At 38.7% G+C, this 16,597-nt stretch overlaps 1 protein-coding gene across 1 annotated transcript in view; it reads right to left on the minus strand.

Annotated features, from left to right (window-relative positions):
* The window catches only part of ZBTB8A (zinc finger and BTB domain containing 8A), a 42,616-nt gene that overhangs the window by 20,065 nt on the left and 5,954 nt on the right, over positions 1-16,597 (minus strand). Inside the window, exons 2-3 of the mRNA XM_036742983.1 lie at positions 13,231-13,330; positions 2,310-2,409 (exon numbers count right to left, since the gene is read on the minus strand). The gene's annotated coding sequence lies outside the window, so the exon portion shown is untranslated. The remainder of the gene's footprint in view (positions 1-2,309; positions 2,410-13,230; positions 13,331-16,597) is intronic.

The raw sequence follows: 16,597 nt of genomic DNA on the forward strand, positions 1-16,597 counted from the left end.
AAATAAGTAACTTGGAAAACAAAGTGATCCAAGGAGAAAAAATTCAAGAATCATTGGACTACTTGAAAGCCATGACCAAAAAAAGATCCCCAGACATCCCATAGAAATCTTAAACAATTTGTTTTAAGTAGGTAGTTTCTGAGCATTTAGAAAGGGAAGCGTAACACCAAGAATCAACTTGGTTTCATCAAGAGTAGATCATATAGGCTAACCACATTTCTTCTCATTGACAGAGTTACTAGAGAAGTAGATCTGGGAAACAACACAACATTAACTTTTCTCATTATTGTGAACTAGTTGGAGATATAGGATTGATGATAATATAATTAGAGATTGCCATTATTGAAGATCAATATCAGTTTTGACAAAGATCTCCAATGGAGTACACCTCAAGGCCTTGGCCCTGTTCTGTTTCACATTTTTTTTGGTCAGTGATTTTGATGAAGGCACAAATAAGTTTTACAAGTACAAGTATCAAAAAAGCCTTGTAAATAAAATTTTCAAACTCATAGATAATAGAAAGTTGAGACAGATAGTTAATTTAATGGATGGCACAATCAGGGATCCGAAAAACCTCAAGAATGATATAGGTCAAATATAAGATAGAATTTCGATAGGGATAAGTGTGAAGTCCTACGCTTGGATTTAAAATCAACTGCCTAAGTACAGAATAGAGGAGATATACCTGGATAACACTGGTATGAAAAAATATGGGGATTTTTAAGACTGACAGCTCAGTTTCAATAAACAATGTGAGATGGTGGTCAAGGCTACTAAAACAATCTCAGGCTGCATTAAGAAACACAGTTGCCAGATTTAGGGTAGTCGTAGTCCTGCTGTACCGTGCCATGGTCAGACCATATATGAATTACTGTGTTGAGGTCTGGGTACCACATTTAGGAATGACATTGACAGGCTGGGAGCACACAGCAGAATGGTGAAGGGACTGGCTTCATGCCATGTGAAGTTCAGTTGAAGAAACTGGGTAGGGGAGTATATTTATCCTAGAATGGAGAATACTTAGTGGGAAGAAGGAAAGGAACATGATGGTGTTTTAAAGTACAGAATCTGGAAGAACTGTTATATGTAAGAAGGATTTTACTTGTATTGCTTTGCCCCTGATGCTAGAGCTAGAAATAATAAGTTGAAGTTGCAAAGAGGCAGCTGTCTGTTCAATATAAGGAAATGGTATAAGATACTAGATAGATCTTAAAGTATAGGTTCTGTATTATGGAGGAATACTATGGTATATTTGAGAATTTCTGTTCATTTAGATGACTTTTTTGTTTCCTTCAAAGTCTGAAATCCTCTAATTTTGAAATGTTTAGGAAGATTAAGATGATGGATTGGATAAGAGAAATGATGAAAACGGGAAGATAGCTGATTTTAATAGTCTTGGTAAGGTAGGAATCGGTGATTGGATGGAAGGGATAGATTAGAGAAATCTAATGAATAAATCATCAGAAGGATCTGGTTGATATGATATTGGAAGAGTCTAAGATGATTTTGAAGTTTTGAGTCTAGGTGACTGATGGCATCATTAACAGACAGGAAAGTCCAGGAGAGATACTGGCTTCTGGGGGGAAATCAGTTTCAGACATGTTGAATTTAATTTGAGGCAATGACAATATCCAAGTAGAAGTGTTCAGTAGGCAGATTTGAAATGTAGGAATAGATACAAAAGCTGAAGAGATAATTTCTAAAGTCATTTACATAAGCTGGAGAGCTGGAAGTAGTTGAGTTCCCTATAGGAGACAGTACCATGAGAAGAGCTAAAAGCTATGGAAAGAATCCATGTTTAGGGGAAGAAAGATGTAAAGAAGATGAAAAAAGAGTTGCAGGAAAGATAGGAGAAAAACTGGGAGAGAAAAACTGGAATGTCAGAAGAAAAGAATAATAAAGGCTAGATGACCATCTTACTGGGGATATTAAAGGAATTTGTGATTACGTAAGGGTTTGACTGGATGGACAGAGGTTCCTTCAAACTCTGAAATTCTGAACCAAAGAAGGAAAAGCATTTTAAGAAAAGAGGGCAGGAGTCTCAATAGTGAAAAACAAAGTCAGCGTTCTGAGTATAAGAGATGACATAAGGACAACAGAGACAACGATGAGAAATGCAATAGCAAGTTAACAAACTAGGAGAATATCAAAGGAACAAAACCATTTATTGGAAAATCTGGCCAACATGTCCCACGTATTAAAGATTTCATAAAGTGAATCTGTAAGTATAAAGATATGCTCTGACTTATCATTACATAAATCTGGCAAGTTTTTGTACATTTAAGTAGCTGTAGTGTCAGTATTCATACCTGTAAATTAATGGGTACTTCTCCTGAAAAACCAGTTAAGCGAAATAGATTCAAAACAGGGAAGTGTCCAAATCTGTCAATTTTGGTTATCTTGTACTTCCTATGAAGAGAAAATATAAGTACTTTTAATATGCTTTTACTATAGATGATATAGGTGCTGAGAAAAATATTTAAAATATTAGAATTAGCAGGTGTTTTTTTACAGTGAAAAATCTATCAGTCATGAAGTTTAAGTTTTATTTTTCTGTGAAAAGTCACAGGTCACAGAAGAGTCATAGCATTTAGCTAGGCCAAGGATCCTCCACCAAAACACTTTTGCATTCGTTTATGGAATAATTAATTTTTATTGATATCTTTTTAACATATTCATTTCCATCTCCCTTTTTCCTCTACTTAGTGAGCTATTCTTTACGACAAAAAAAAATTAAATGCAGTTCAGCAAAACCAACAGCAAACACATCAACTATATCTGACAGTAAAGGCAACATTTCATAACCATAGTACCCAACTTTTGCAAATAAAAGAAGCTGAATTTCTCAAGTCTTCTCCAGAGCCAAACTTGGTCATTATAAGTAAACAGTGTTCATTTTTTATTTTTCATTTACATGTTGTTGAAGTTGTGTATATTATTTTGCTGGTCCTGCTTACTTCAATCTGCTTCAGTTCAATATAAGTCTTCTCATACTTCCCTGAATTTCTGTTCATTATTTCATACAGAATAGTGATATTTCATTACATTCATATGCCATAATTTGTTTTCCTATTTCACAGTTAATAGGTATTTCCAGTTCTTTGCTACTACAAAACGTGCTGCTACTAATATTTTTTTGTGTATCTAAGACCTTTCTGTCTTTGATCTGTTCAGGAGTGTGGGAGATATGGGGTGGGGGGCATAGGGGATTTTATGCCTAACACTGTGGTTAGTGGGACAAAGGGTATGACATTTTAGTCACTTCTTTAACATAATTCCAAACTGCTTTCCAGAATAGCTGGACCAATTCATGGCTCCACCAAGAATGTATTAGTGTGCCTATTTTCTTGTAGCCTCTCTAGCATGGACTTTTATCTTTTGTCACCCATGACAATTTTTTGGCTGTGAGATCAAACTTAGAAGTTCTTTTGATGTTTACTTCTCTTAATAGTGATTTGGAGCAGTCTTTCATATAGCTGTTAATAGTTTATGATTTTTCTCCATTGGGGAATATATATATACACACACACATATATACGCCTTGGATATCAGATCCATTTCAGAAATTTTTGAGATATGTATATGTATATGTGTGTATATATGTAATTATGTATGTATTACACACACACACACACACACACACACACACATATATTTTCCCAAAGACTGAAATTCCTTATTTTGTCTCTTCTGATAAACAGTATTTGGTTAAGAATTCTCCAACATACTTGTGAAAGTATTTGATTTACTTCTCTGCCAGTAAGTAGGTAGCACATTTCTTCAATAGTTCTCTGGAATCCTGGTCATTACACTGATAGGAGTTCAGCACAATAATATTTCTTTGCATTTATATACCATTATTTGTTCATCCATTTCCCAATTGATGGGCTCACTCTCTAATTCTCATTCTTTGCCACTTCAAAAAGAGCTTTTGAAGTTTCTTTTAGGAGGTGACTGTTGGAGCCTTTCTCTTTCTATTTTCCCTCTGGTTTCTTATAAAACATGTGGACAGTTTGCTTTAAAGATTCCTTGAAATATGATGTGTAGGCTCTTTTTTTGGTCATAGTGTTCAGATTGAGTCCATTGATTGGTTTTTTTTTTGGCTTTTTAAGGAGATAGGAATGGTTTTATTTTGCTTGTTCTTTATTTTTCAATTTTAAATTCTCTCCCTCCCACCTCTGTTTCCCCCACCAATTGAGAAGGCAAGAAAAATAAAACCATTACAGTATGCAGAGTTATACAAAACTAATGTCTACTTTAGACATGTTTCCCCACCCCCACCCCCAAAAGCAAGAAAAATAAATAGGAGAAAATATGCTTCAGTCTGCTATCAGTTCTCTATCTGAAGGTGGATAGCATGTTTCCTTGAGTCCTTTGGATTTGATGTTTATCATTGTGTTGAGCAGAGTTGCTCTTTCAAATCAACTTTCAAAGTTGATTTTTATTTTTTACAATATTACTGTCACTATATAAATTGTTCTCCTTGTTATGCTCACTTCACTTTGCATCACTTCATACAATTCTTCCCAGGTTTTTCTGAAACCACCCCTTTTATCATTTCTCACAGCACAGTAGTATCCCATCATATTCGTATACCATAACTTGTGCAGCCATTCCTCAACTGATGGGCATCCCTTCAGTTTCCAATTCTTTGCCACTACAAAAAGAGCTGCTGTGTGACTCTCCATAGGTGCTAGACTGGGTGCTCCACAGGCAGCATGCTCCTGGCTGGATGTAACCAGAATGGCCTTTGTTTTCTTTGAATGACTCAGCTTACCTCATTGAGCCTCTGGATGCTGTGGCTTGCTCTTCCAGGGCAGGAAGCCCAGAGAGCATGCCAGGAAGCAGACAACTTCCTGTGTGATGAGTCATGGGGCTGGCTGAGGGGAGGTGTTAATGTCTACCCTAGGGGGAGGGGCCAACTCAAGAACCAATCGGCCCTGGTCATTCAGGCGGCACTTGATGATGTCAAAAACCCTATAAGAGGGGAGAGGACAGCTTGAAGAGCTCTCTTTTTCCTTTTCCGGTTGGTATGGGAGCAGCGGCAGGGAAGCGTGACTCTGGGCCAGCCCTTGCTCTCGGGCTGAGCCCAGATGTTGGTAACTATGAATTGTATTGGGTCTGTCTGTTATTTGTAATTTGTTTGTATTTTGGTTTTGAGGTACTGGTTTTTCCCCGAACTAAATGAGTGTTTTGAACCTCAGGGTGCTGGTTTTTTCCCCTGAAGTAAGTCAGTGAATCTGTATTTGGTCTGTTGATGCTTGTCTGTATGCTCCCCTGAACTAACTGAATGCTAACTGAATGCTGGCGTTTTCCCCTGAACTAAATGAATGTTGTCTGTATGCTAACTGAATGCTGGATTAAAGTAAGCTGGTCAACCCCTTCACCGTGCTTTCCTTGTTTAAGCAGATAAAAAGAACCTGTGCTTTCCCGGCAGCCCCCTGGGTCCTGGCAGCGGGGGAGGGATCTTATGCCCCCATCGAAGCTGCTAGCTGGGTTGTTAAAACACTGGACTCCCCATCCTAGTATCCACAGACTCCCTGTTTATCTCCCTATGCCAAATGGGATGGACAATGGACTCACTGCGACTTTTTTTTTTTGCGTTTCCCCATAAGAATTCAATCTGGTGTATTTTCTTTTCTTTGTTGTTATTTTTAAATTAATATTTTATTTTTTCCCAATTGCATGCAAAAACTATTTTAAACATTTTTAAACAAAAATTTGAGTTCCAAATTCTCTCCCTTCTTCCCTCTCCCTTTTCCCCCCCGCCTTCCTTCTCCCCTCTCTGAGATGGCAAGGGATTTGATATAGCTTATATATGTGCAATCATGCAAAAAACATTTCCATATTAGTCAAGTGAAAGAAAACACAGACAAAAAAACCCATGAAAATAAGTGAAATAAAGTAAGAAAGTGAAAGATGGTAGGTATGTTTTGATCTGAATTCAGGCTCCAGTAGTTCTTTTTTTGGCAATGGATAGCATTTTTCATCCTGAGTTCTTTGGAATTGTCTTACATCATTGTATTGCTGAGAATAGCTAAGTCATTCATAGTTGATCATTTTACAATATTGCTATTGCTGTGTAAAATGGTCTCGTGGTTCTGCTCACTTCACTTTGTATTGGTTTGTGTAAGTCTTCCCAGGTTTTTCTGAAACCATCCTACTTGTCACTTCTTACAGCACAATAGTGTTCCATTATAATTATATACCATACCATAACTTGTTCAGTCATTCACTAATTGATGGGTATCCCCTCAATTTCCAATTCTTTGCCATGACAAAAAGAGCTGATTTGTATGGCACTGAGTAGGGAAATCTGGTGCAGTTTCTATATCTGTTAGGAGGAGTTTGTGAAGGGATGCTCACTGCATAGTTTCCTATCTCTCACCATCTTGGCTCCACCCCTTAATTGCTAAACTTCTTGAAAAAGTTACCTACTCATTTTGAGGCATATATTGGTTTGCTTTACTTAACTATATTTTTTTGATACAAAGGAGAGTTATATTTTAGGGGGGTTATATGGAAAAATCATTGGGAAGTGTCAGTAACATAAGAAAAAATAGCATAAGTAAAGCAATACCATTTACAACTATGGATAAGAGTTCTTAGATACAGACTATGAGAGCAAATAAAATGGTCACAAAATGGGCAATTTTGATTGCATAAAATTGAAGAACTTTTGTACCAAGAAAATCAGTTCAGTTAAAATTTTGAAAGGAAATAATTAGCTGGGAGAAAAATCTTTGCAGCAAGTTCTGGACATCACTGATATATAGGGGGAACTGATCAATACATAAGAAAATGGGGCATTCCCCAATAGGCAAATATTCAAAAGGATGTGAACATGGCAGTTCTCAAAAGAAAAAAAAAGCAAGATATCAACAATTATATGAAAAATGCTCCAAAACATTAATGAAGAAATAAAAATTAGAAAACAATTCTAAGGTTCCATTTTATGCCTATTAGACTGTCAAAGATAACAAAGAAGGAAATGACAGCTGTGCTTTAGGAGTGCTTTTGCATATTACTGCTCTATTGGTGGAGTTCACTGAATTGTGGGTACCCCTTTGACCCAATGGTGCCACTTCTAAAAGTACACAGCCTAAAGAGATCAAAGAAAGAAGGAAAGGAAGAACATCCATACAAAAATATTAGTAGCACCACTTTTTGTTATATCAAAGAACTGGTGTAGGCACTAAAGGAGTATCTATTAATTGAGGAATGGTTGAACAAACAATGATATATGAATATAAAAGATTAATATGATTGTAATAGAATATTATTTTACTGTAAGAAATTATGAAAAGGATGTTATCAGATAAACTTGGGAAGACTTCTATGAACTGATACAGACTTACAGTGAGCAGAACAATTTACACAATGCTTACAACATTGTAAAGAAAAACAACTTTAAAAGATTTAAAAACTCTGATAGCAATAACTCCAAAGGATCAATGATAAATCATAATTCCCACTTCTTAACAGAGAAGTGATGGATTAGAGATGCAAAATGACACCTTTTCAGACATGGCCAGTATGTGTATTGTTATTCTTGACCATAATTTGTTTGTTATGAGAGGGCTTTTTTTTAATCATTTGGGGACTGGGGGATGGGGGTGGAGAGGGATACTTAGGAAGAGGGAGGTAGTGATGCCAAAAGAAAGAATGCTCAGAAAAGGACAGAAGTTCAGAGGGAGACAGAAGGCCACAAAGGTGGCTTTGGAACTGTGTTGAATTTTGTATTTGTATATCCTTTAAAAAAAAAAACAAATTGTATGTAATAGTGATTTGAAATTTCATATACAATCCTGTTTTTTTGAGAGAAGGAGGTATATATAGAAATATTAATATTTGTTAAAATTTGCTAGAGTTTGTCAAGTTCAGAATAACAGTTTTCTAAGAGTATCAATAAAAAATATTTTTAGAAGTTGTCTACTCATGATGCTTCTCCTATTCAATTCAATCCCTTGTAATTGAGATTGTAATTTCTGTTGTACCACACTACTGAAACTGCTCTAAGGACACCAGTGACTGCCTAATAAACAAATACAATAGCCTTTAAAAAATCTTTATGCAGTTTTGGACAAATATTAAATATCCTCTCTTACTAAATACTTGCATCCCTTAGCTTCAGACCAAACAGCCTCCTGGACCATACCAATCCTGTAAGTGCTCCTTCTCTGGCTCATCTTCTTTCAGATCCCTTAATTGGGTATTTCCCAAGGATCTTCCTTTTTGCCTTTTTTCTCTATACCTTCTCCCTTCATGATTTATTTACTTCCAAAGCTTCAGCTACTACCTCTAGGCAGATCATTATCAAATCTTTCTCTAGGCCTGTCCTATTTTCTGTGCTCCCCACCTGTATTCTACTGCTCCGTACATGATATCTTTACCTGTATGTTTCACTTTGTACCTCAAACTCAGTATGTCCAAAATGAAGGTCAGCATCTTTCCCTGAAAGCAATTTGCTCCATGTAGCTTAAATTCAATAAATATCAAGTACATACTACATTCCAGACACTGTACTAAGAGCTGGGGATACAAAGACAGGCAAAAGACAGTTCTTGCCCTCAAAGGGCTTGCAATCTAATGGGGGAGACAAAATGCAAGCAAATATATACAAAGCACGATATATAAAGGATAAATAGGAAATAATTAACAGAGGGAAGGCATAGGAATTAAGAGAGGTTGGGGGAAGGCTTCCTGTAGAAGGTGAGATTTTAGTTGAGATTTGGAAGCCAGGGAGGTCAGTAATCAGAGTGGAGGAGGGAGAGTATTTCAGGAGTAGGGGATAGCCAGAGAGAATGCACGAAGCCAAGAGATGGAGTGTCTGGTTCGTGAAATAGACAGGCCAGTGTCTCTGGACTGAAGAGTATGTGTTGGGGAGTAAAGTGTAAGAATACTGAAAAGGTAGGAGAGAGCTAGGTTATGAAAGGCTTTGCATACCAAACATTTGTTTGATCTTGCAGGCAATAGCGAACCACTGGAGTTTCTTGAGTAGGGGGTGACATGTTAAGACCTGAGTTTTAGGAAAAAAATCACTTTAGTGATTTAGAATGGCAAATGGATTGGAGTGGGGAGAGAATTGAAGCAGGCAGACCCATCAGCAAATTATTTCAGTAATCTAGTCATGTGGTGATGAGGGCCTTCACTAGAGTGGTAGCAGTGTCAGAGGAGGGAAGGGGATTATATATTAGGAAAATGGTGCATAGGTGAAATCAGCAGGCCTTGACAACAGTTTAGAAATGGGAAGTGGGGAGAAAGAAGGCAGGGAGAGATAGTGAGAAATCCAGGATGACTTCTAGGTTGTAAGCCTAAGGAACTAGGAGGATGGTGTTGCCCTCTACAGTGGGGAGGGTTAGAGGTGGGGAGGGCTTTAGGGAAAAAGTAATGGGCTCTGTTTTGGACATAATGACTCTTGGATTCTACTGGACATCCAGTTCAAGAAGTCTGAAAGGCAGTTGGAAATGCAAGACTGGAGGTCAGTAGAAAAGGTAGACTGGAGAATCATTAGCATAAATTCATGGGAGCTCATGAAATCTCCAAGTGAAGTAATAGATGGAGAGGAGAAGAGAACCCAGGACAGAACCCTGAGGGACATCTACCATTAGAAGGTATGATCCAGAGGAGGATCCAGCAAAGGAGACACAAGGAGTAGTCAGATGGGAAGGAGGAAAACCAGGAGAGAGTGATATCTTGAAAACCTAGAGAGAAGAGAGTATCAAGGAGAGAGTGATCAATTGTGTCAAAAGCTACAGAGAGGTCAAGGAGAATGAGGATTGAGAAGAGGCCACTGGATTTGGTAACTGAGACACTGTTAATAACTTAGGAGAAAGAAATTTTGTTGGAATAAGGTTGGAAGCCAGATTGAAAGGGTTTAAGAAGGGAGTGAGAGGAGAAAACATAAAGGCGCCTATTGTAGACACCCTTTTTGAAGAGTTTTGCTACAAAGGGCAGAAGAGAAGTGGTTTGATAGTTAGCAGATAGAAAAATCAAGTAAGGATTTTTTCAGGATAGGGGAGACATAGGCATATTTGTAGGCAGAAAGAAATGAGCCAGTAGAGAAGGAGAGATGAAAAACAAGTGAGAGAGTTTCTACCACTATTCTTCCATTATCCCACATTTGTTAACTTGTGTTTGTCATTAATCTTCCCTCAATTCTCATATTCAGTAAAAGTTTTGTCAGTTCCACCTCTGAAACACATTTCATATCCCTCCCCTCCCTTTCTCCACCCAGTAAATATCCTAGTAAGGGCCTTCATTATTAGAATGTTATGATAACAGCCTTTCAGATCTTCCTGCTTCAGTCTCTCCCTTTCCTACCCCTATCCTAATCCATCTTTCATCCTGGTACCATAATAAACTTTATAATGCATAGCTTTGTGGTCATAGGAGGGCTGTTGTGAAAAGTGCAAACCACACCAAGTGTGGAGTCCTGTGACTCAGTCCTTCTTTCTCATGCTTGCTGTGTGACCTTGGACAAGTCATTTAACCTCCATGGACCTCATTTTCCATAGCTGTAAAATGAAGGGACTGGAATTAAATGGCCTTTGATATTTTACATCTTTGTTTCGCTTTACGTCTATGATCCTGTTACTCCTTTGTTAAAATAAAAAAAAAAATCCAGTTACTGTCTATTGCTCTACTAATTAAAAGTTTCAACTTTTTTGCCTGTCATTTAAGGTCCTCCGTAATCTAGCTTCACCTACTTTCTCGTTTCATATCAGACCCTTCCACACACATTGTATATTCCAGCCAAACCATGCTACTCTTCTCCTCTCTAACAGATGCTTCACTCTCATTCATCAGTGCCATTGCTTAAAGTGTTCTTTATGCCTTGAATGCGTGCCCTTCTCTGTCCTTTTATCTTTGTTTATTTCCTAACCTCCCCGATTTTAAAGACAAATTTAAATGCTAATTCTTCCACAAAGCTTTGTCTGAGCTCCTCAAATTGGTAATGTCTTCTTGGACCTCACATAACATGTTATTTGTATATTTCTAATATATATCACAATATTGTATATTAAAATAGCAATATGTATTATTATAACAATTTATGTTGGTGTCTTATGCTAATAGAGTGCAGGCTCCTTGAGAGCAGGGACCATTTCTTATGTAAACTTTGTATCTCAGTGCCCAGCAGAGTACTCTTCATAGATTAATAAATGTTTGTTTTATTCTGTTATTTTAAAACTCCAGTTGAGCTCAGTTCTGAACTGCAGTAAAACATGCTAATCAGGTGTCCACATTAAATCTGGCACCGATATGGTGAGCTCCAGATTAACCCCTCTTGTCAGATATCTCCACTCTGTCACTTATTTTCAATCTTGCCTTATCTACTGTCTCCTTCTTTACTTCCTACAAACATGCCCAAGTCTCCCCATACTCAAAAAACAGTTCACTTGTTCTTTCAATCCTCACTATTGTTCTATGTCTCTTCTGCCCTTTGTGGCTAAACTCCTTATAAAGGCCATCTTCAATAAATGTCTTCACTTTCTCTCCTCTCACACTCTTCCTAACTCTTTACAGCCTGGCTTGTGTCCTTATCATTCCACTGAAACTGCTCCCACCAAACAAAGTTACTGATAAGCTTTTTTTTTTTTTTGGAGGGGGGAAGGCAGGGCAGTTAGGGTTAAGTGATTTGCCCAAGGTCACATAGCTAGTAAGTGTGTCAACTGTCTGAGGCTGGATTTGAACTCAGGTCCTCCTGACTCCAGGACCTGTCCTTTATTCACTGAGCCACCTCCCCCTGCTCCCCCCCCCCCTCCCCACCCCAGTAAGCTCTTAATTGCCAAATCCAATGGCCATTCTCTTTGACCTCTCTGCAGCTTCTGACACTACTGATCACCCTCTTCTCTTTTGCCATTCTAGGTTTTGGGGACATTACTCTGTCCTGGTTCTCCCTTTACATACCTGATTGATCACTTCTCAGTCTCCTCTGCTGGATCTTCAACCATATAAGTCTTTCTAACCATAGTTGTCCAATAGGATTCTGTCTTGGGCCTTCTTTTCTTCTCCTTCTGTACTACTTGGTGATCTTATCAACTCCCATGGATTTAATTACCATCTCTAGGCTGATGATTCTTAAATCTACCTATCCTACCCCAACCTCTCTGCTGACCTCCAATCTCACATCTCCAGTTGCCTTTCAGATTTCTTGATCTAGATGTCCAGTAAATAATCTTAAATGCAACATGTCCAAAACTGAATTCATTATCTTCCCCCTTCCCCTCCTAACTTCCCTATTAATGTAAAGGGCAACACAATACTTTCAAAGCTCCAGGCTTACAACCTAAATTTTACCCTCTACTCCTTACTATCTCTCATTCCCAAGATCCAATCTGTTGTGAAGGCCTATGGATTTCAACTTGACTCTCTCTTGAATATTCCCCCTCATTGCTCAATCCATTCAGCCACCGAAGTGATTTTCCTAAAGCACAAGTTCAACCATGTCACCCTCCTGCTCAGTAAACTCCACTGGTTCCCTGTTGCCTCCAGGATCAAATACAAAATCATTTGTTGTTCACAGCCTTTCATAACCTGGTCCCTTCCTAGCTTTTCAGTATTTACACCCTGCTCCCCACCTCTGATCCAGTGACACTGGCCTTCTTGATATTCACAAAACAGGGCACTCCATTTCTTGGCTCCAGGCATTTTCTCTGGCTGTCTCTCATGCCTGGAATGCTCTCCCTTCTCCACTCAATTAGTAGCTTCCCTGGCTTTCTGGAAGTGCCAACTAAAATCCCATTTTCTAGAGGAAGTCTTTGACAACCTCTCAATTCTAATGCTTTACTTTTTAAGTTTCCTACTTATTCTGTATATAGCTTGTTTGTACATATTTATTTACTTGTTTTCTCCTCCATTCGACTGTGAGCTCCTTGAGAGCAGGGACTGTCTTGTGCCCCAGCACAGTGCCAGGCACATAGTACATGCTTAATATTCATTCATTCAATAAAATGTTTACTGACTGACTAGAGTAGAAAAATCAAAGTTCCCATGCCAATCAATAATGGAATTCAGCCATGAGTGGCCACTGTACTTTAGCTTAAGGAAGACCAAGTGTCAAGAGGCAGCCAAGTGATGTAGATAAAGCACTGGGCTCAGAGTCAGGAAAACCTGAGTTTAAACCCAGCCTTAGACACTTACTAGCTGTGTGACCCTAGGCAAGTCATTTAACTTCTGTTTACTTCAGTTTCCTCAACTGTAAGAGGGGATAATAAAAGCACCTACCTCTCAGGGTTGTGGTGAGGATCAAATGAGAAGATATTTGTAAAGCACTTAGCACAGCGCCTCACACATAGCAGGTGAAAACACTTGTTTTCTTCTTTTCCTTAAAAAAAAAAAGTCCAGGGGTTAGAAATCATGCAACTTCAGCTATTAAATCCTGAAGGGAAAAAAATCCTTTTGAACAGCAGTGAATGAGCCTGATAGTGTAGTATATGGAAAGAGTATTAAACTTAGACTTAGGAGACCTGTGCCCTAAATTGCAGATCTTGTACTCACTAGGTCATCATATAATCCTTCTAGGCCTCAGTTTCTGCTCTGTGGAATGGAGATAATATTTGTACCACTTAAGTCACAGGATTGTGGAAAAAGCACTTGCTACCATTAATACTATAAATAATTATTATAATAGTAAGGGAAATAGTCAAGAAAAGCCACAGCTTTTACACATAGTATGTATCACTGGTCAACTGGCCAACCAGAAGGAAAATGATTAATCTGCTCTTTGGTCAGAATTATAAAACCTAGGCTGAGCTGATGCCCAAAGTTGAGAAATAAGGGAATTTAGGAAGGGGGGGAGAAATGTTCAGACAAAATGGTGGTCAAGGTGAAGACACAGCAGATGTTCTGAACAAAAGTAATAAGAAAGGGCAAAATAGAATACTGTTGGCTGTAGGAAGAACACAATAAGAAAAGCTGGAAACAAGAATAGCTCTGCAGTGGGTTTTCTATTTTGTTTTAGGGGTTACGGGTGGGGGATTGAGCTAGAGAGGAACATTTACTTAGCCACTGGCATACTAAATATGGGATCTTTGATCAGCAGATGTATTTATGAAGGAACTGAATCATATGGATTTTGGCATTCCATTATAAATCAAACTAGACACAAAAGGAAGTTGCAACTAAATAGAAGAGTTCTCTAGATCTCCTTGAATAGAAGAATAAAGGACTTGGCTGAGTTAGTTTTAGTGCATGTCCACAGAAAACAAAAAAACACCATTTAATAGGACATTTGGTCATCTGATATTTCAATTCTCCTAAGTATTTCAAAAAAGACCACCATGAAAAATGCGGCTTATGCAAGAAAAGTTCTATGAGAAACTTGTTAAGATGCTGCAAAGGGGGGAAGATAGGTGGTGAAATGGATAAAGGACCATCCCTGGAGTAAGGAGGACCTGAGTTCAGATCTGGCCTCACATAGATTTTGGATCATCCTCAGTACAATTTGTTGTGTGTGAAACTAGCTGTGTAGCCTTGGTCAAGTCACTTAACCCCAACTGCCTCTCCGCCTCCCCACCCCTGAGTGTTACAAAGTAAATCAACATGCATGTTGATATTCCATGATGACAATACAAAGGTGGGCAAAGGTAAAAATGTTAGAAAAATATTTGAAAACCTGGTTCTTAAGTAAGAAATGAGATGTCAAAGGTTTATAGATTGCAGAAGCCCCTTTGCCTATCTTCCATGAATACTATCTTCAAAAAGAACTGAAGTACTGTGTGTGGCAAATACTATAAAATATCATTTGAAAATTGAATCAAATATGCCATGCAGTTGAGGCATCTCCACCTACGTTACTGTTGAAGTAGAGAACTGGACAAAATGCAGTACACTATCACCATTTCTTAAGGAATTTAACTTCTAAATATAATTTGCCATAACGAGGAGAGTAGCAGAGCCTAGAAACCACCTGAGCTAGCAACCATTTGATCTCCTTACCAAGAGTGCTTTGGCAGCTAAGGGCATTATGGGTTTAGAAGATAGTCACTTATAAAATCTTATCAAAGATAGCAGAAGAAAACAGCAATGAGGAATCAATTCTTAAGATATCTCGGAAATGGAGGAATGGAATCAAGATGAGGAAAAATAGCTCAGACATTTTTATCCACAAGAAAGGCAATTTAGGGAGTATCATTAACTACTAACCCGTATGTCTAATTCCCCATCTATACAAAACTTAAATGAGAATAATGTTTACATGTACTGCATGTCATCTTGAAAGAGGACAGGAAGGCTTCTACCAATGATATGTATATTGCCACAGTATACCAGAACTTTACAATCCCAAAACTGAATAAAAAAAGTATATGTATAGAGAATACAAAAAACCACTGTACTTACTGTTTGACTATAAAATGCATTTGACTAGCAGATCTTCCCAATGCTCCTTTTTTGGGTGATAGCATATTGATTGTGTCAAGACCCAGAAGCTTTGCAAATCTTCTAAATTAGATACAATCTTTCAGGAGTCCCCAAACCAGGGAATGAGCATTTGTTAAGCACCTGCTGTGTGCCAGGCACTGTACTCTAAGTGCTTTACAAATATTATTTCATTTGATCCTCACAGCAACCCTTTGAGATAGGTGTTGTTATTATCACCCCCATTTTACTTTTGAGGAAACTGAGGCAGGCAGAGGTTTAGTGATTTGCCTAGAGTAACACAGCTACTAAGTGTCTGAGGCCAAATTTGAACTCAGGTCTTTCTGACTCCAGGCCCAGTATTCTATCCACTGTGCTTCCTAGCTGCCTCGAGAAAAATCTAAGAAAACTTTAAGAAAAACTAAGAATTGGGCAGAGCCAAGATGGTAGAGTAAAAGCAGGGACTTGCTTGAGCTCCCAAATGCCTCTGTATTAATGTAAAAAATGACTGTAAACAAATTCTAAAGCTACAGAGCCCACAGAATGACACAGTGAAACAAGTCTCTAGCCCAAGACAGCCTGGAAGGTTAAAAGGAATTTCTAGTGCATGGTGCTGGGAACTGAGTGCAGCCCACTGTGGGCCTTGCACAGACTGGGCAGAGCACGCCTCAGGACACTGAATCACTGGCAGCTGTGGCAATTTCCAGACTTCTCAAACCAAAAACACCAAAGACAACTTAGCAGGTCAGTGGGAAAATTCTGTTGGACCTAGGTGAGAGAAGGACATGGTCTGATCCAAGCACCAGGGGCAGCTGAGGTGGCTGCAGCAGCAGCAGCTGCTTCTAGAGTTCCAGGCCCACAGATGGTGGGGGGATCAAATGGCTGATCAGAGCCAGAGTGCAGGGCTCTCTTTGCTGGTGCTGAGGCAGGATTCTTTTGCTTTGCCCTGCTTGGATCTGGGTCACAGTCTTGGGTGGTGGTCCTGGGGTTATGAGGAGGCTGGTGTGGAAGAGCCTGTGGTGGCTGTGGAGAGGGAGTCCTTACAGTTCCAAGTCACAAAAGAGGGCTTGAGGTTACTCAGAGACAAGAGACCAGGCCAGGGGAAGAGTAAACACTTCTCCTTGGATCATACCACCTCAGAAGAACTAAAAATTTACAGGTGCCTAGAAGTAGCTCTGAAAACAGCCACGCAAAACTGCTGAAGTTTGGGACAAAGCACTGTTCACTCTGGAAG

This window comes from Trichosurus vulpecula, chromosome 2, assembly GCF_011100635.1.
Source record: "Trichosurus vulpecula isolate mTriVul1 chromosome 2, mTriVul1.pri, whole genome shotgun sequence".
NCBI classification, from domain to species: domain Eukaryota; kingdom Metazoa; phylum Chordata; class Mammalia; order Diprotodontia; family Phalangeridae; genus Trichosurus; species Trichosurus vulpecula.